Source organism: Bubalus bubalis, chromosome 9 (genome assembly GCF_019923935.1).
Source record: "Bubalus bubalis isolate 160015118507 breed Murrah chromosome 9, NDDB_SH_1, whole genome shotgun sequence".
NCBI lineage: Eukaryota > Metazoa > Chordata > Mammalia > Artiodactyla > Bovidae > Bubalus > Bubalus bubalis.
Window position 1 is genome coordinate 68212406 of NC_059165.1, and position 3323 is coordinate 68215728.

The following is a 3323-nucleotide window of genomic DNA, read 5'->3' on the forward strand; positions in this document are numbered from 1 at the left end:
GGTTACAGGATCAAAGCTCTGCAGCAATCTAAAGATACCAATCAATTCAGTTAGTTATGTAGTTTAGGAGAAAATATGAAATACAATTTATGCATGTGTTTCTGGGGCTAAGAGGAGTATGTAACACAATGCGTAGATATCACTACTGAATATGAGCCCTGTACCTTAGCCAGAGGGCTTCCCAGGTGGCACTAATGGTAAAGGACCTGCCTGCCAGTGCAGGAGATGTAAGAGACTTGGGTTCGATCCCTGGGCCAGGAAGATACCTTGGAGGAGGGCATGGCAACCCACTCCAGTATTCTTGCCTGGAGAATTCCATAGACAGAGGAGCCTGGAAAGCTACAGCCCATAGGGTCACAAAGAGTCAGACATGACTGAAGTGACTTAACACGCATACACAGACCTTCTCCAGGATCAGGCTTCTCAAGCACAGCCTATATTTCCAACATCAGAATCACATGGGCTCCACTTACAGATGAAGGTTTCAGGATCTCATCCTAGACCTAAGCATCCAGTTCTCTGGGAGTACATTTTATTAATAGTAAGCAGTCCATGTGGTCCTGGTACATAGTAATGTCTAAGAGCCACAAGTAAAAGCTCAAAGTGGTTCAAGAAACCAAGTAGAAAGAAAGAAACAGGGCAGCACCTCCTCCCTCTGGCTGAGGGACTCAAGGAAGAGGCTACTGTGTTCACAGAGATTCAATAAACTGCTTTATCTGCATTTCACTCAGGTATCTGGGTACTTCTTTTTCTGATGGATTAGGTTGGCCATCAGTGCAAAGGGCAACTGGGGGAAGCTGTAAACCCTTAAGGCAATTTCCGTGTTTTTCTCTATATAAATGAAATAAAATTCCATCCAAGTTGACTCTAAAATACAGTAAGAATGGGCATCAACTTTAAAAATTGTGTCCTTTCTTATCCTTCTGAGAGATATCAAATTTAATCTTTGCTGCTTGTTTAATCTCTGAATATATTTGGTGCAGGAAGACTTAGAAAACCCATTTTACTAAGAGGGCAAATTTTTCTGAAGCCCTAGTATATTTCAGCGTTCAATGGCCCCTATCCTGAAGGAAATTCAACATCAAGTTAAATATGTGATATTAGAGTTTCCCAAAACACAATTGTTAACTTCAGTAGATGTGTTTAGTTCATGTTATACCTAAACTATAGATTTATTTCATTAAAGTATCCCTGTGTGATACCAAGATTGCATTGACTGAAACTATGAGTATGAAAAAATGCATAAATATTAGAATTGTTCATATTATGAGAAGAAGATAATTAAAAGTGAAAATGCTTGCCTACAGGAAGGGTTAGGACATTGATGGGGAAAAAAAATCTAGTGTCACTTTTATGCTCTAGTTATTAATTTTTCTCCTATGGTTTTAGCACCTTTATGAAGCAGATAAATTCTGTTTTCAGTTCCCCCAAAATGTTCTATATTATGCCATCAATTACTAAATTTATGTTTCTGGTTTAATTCCTTTCTCATTTACACATGTGTTTAAAAGTCTCCGTTTTCTTTCAGGTGAAGCTGGTAAGGAGACAACATGGAGACAGGAAACAAGACATTGAGCACAGATTTCATTCTCTTGGGCCTTTTCCCAGGAAGGAGACATACTGATCTCCTTGTCTCTGTTGTCCTCCTCATCTACATCATTGCTATCATAGGAAATACCAGCTTGATCCTTCCCATCTGGACAGATCCCTACTTTCATACCTCCATGTATTCCCTGCTTAGCCAACTCTCTCTCATTGACCTGATTTTCATCTCTTGCACAGTCCCCAAAATGGTGGTCAATTTTTTCTCAGGGAAGAGAAACATTTCCCTGATTGGCCGTGGGGCCCAGATCGTCTTCACCTTGACTCTTGGGATAGCAGAGTGTCTCCTCCTGACACTCATTGCTTATGACCACTATGTGGCTACCTGTCATCCTCTCAAATACTCAATCATTATCAGCCACTGGGTCTTCCAGCTGATGGCTGTGGGGTCCTGGGTGGGAGGGGCTCTGGCACCCTTGGTCCACATGGCTTATGCCATGCACGTTCCCCTCTGTGGCTCCTGAGAGCTCTACCACTTTTTTTGTGAAGTCAAAGCCCTCATGAAGTTGTCTTGTGAGGACATATCTGCCTATGAGAAAGGAGTGGTAGTGACCAGCATTGTTGTGGTTCTTCTCCCCACAAGCCTCATTCTGACTTCCTATACTCTCATCTTCCTCCAGGTCCTGCAAATGAACTCCCCTGAAGGCAGAAATGAGGCCCTGGCTGCTGCTCCTCCCATCTTACTGTGGTCATGTTTTACTATGCCCCAGCCATGCTAATATACATGAGGCCTGGATCTTCTCACACCTCTGTTCTGAACCAGGCTCTCTTTGTTTGACACCATCCTCACCCCCATCTGAGCCCCCTCATCTGTAGGCTAAGGGACAGGGAAGTTATGGGCTCAATGAGGAAGATGCTCAGGATGCACCCTATTTCAGAGCAGGCTCCTATGTCCCACTGAGTAGACAGTACAGAGTTAAGATCTAGGGAGGCGGTAGGATCTGATAAAAGCCAATGAAACTCTCCCTGTCTTCATCTTCTCTCTACAAATGTTGAATTTATACCCTCTCTCCTGATAAAGTCAGTTTTAAGTAACTAAATCAATGAGTTCTCTGAGAGCAGAGGAGCACAAAACTACACCTCTTGGAAGTAAATATATATGAGGTTTGAATAACAACCAGTTCTCTGTGTAAAAATAGCCTTTCTCCTAATCCCCTCTGTTTGCTTAATTTGTGTTGCTGGAATGATAGGTCCCTCTTCTTTCGTTCATTTTTTAAAACTTATTTGATGACTGGGGGAAAATTGTTTTACCATGTTGTGTTGGTTTCTACCGCACAACAACACAGTTCAGCCATCAGTTCGTTCAGTCACTCAGTTGTGTCCGACTCTTTGGGACTCCATGGACTGCAGCACGCCAGGCCTCCCCTATCCATCACCAACTCCCAGAGTTCTCAACTCAAGTCCATTGAGTTGGTGATGCCATCCAACCATCTTATCCTCTGTTGTCCCCTTCTCCTCCTGCCTTCAATCTTTCCCACCATCCAGGTCTTTTCCAGTGAGTCAGTTCTTCACATCAGGTGGCCAAAGTATTAGAGTTTCAGCTTCAACATCAGTCCTTCCAATGAATATTCAGGACTGATCTCCTTTAGGATGGACTGGTTGGATCTCCTTGCAGTCCAAGGGACTCTTAAGAGTCTTCTGCAACATCACAGTTCAAAAGCATCAAGCATTTTTTAATTTCATGATTGCAGTCACCATCTGTGGTGTTTTGGAGCCCCCCA

General features: G+C 42.9%; 1 pseudogene; it reads left to right on the forward strand.

The window, feature by feature from the left end:
- Positions 1-1550: 1550 nt before the first annotated feature.
- On the forward strand, positions 1551-2402 carry LOC102415094 (annotated as a pseudogene).
- Positions 2403-3323: the final 921 nt, after the last annotated feature.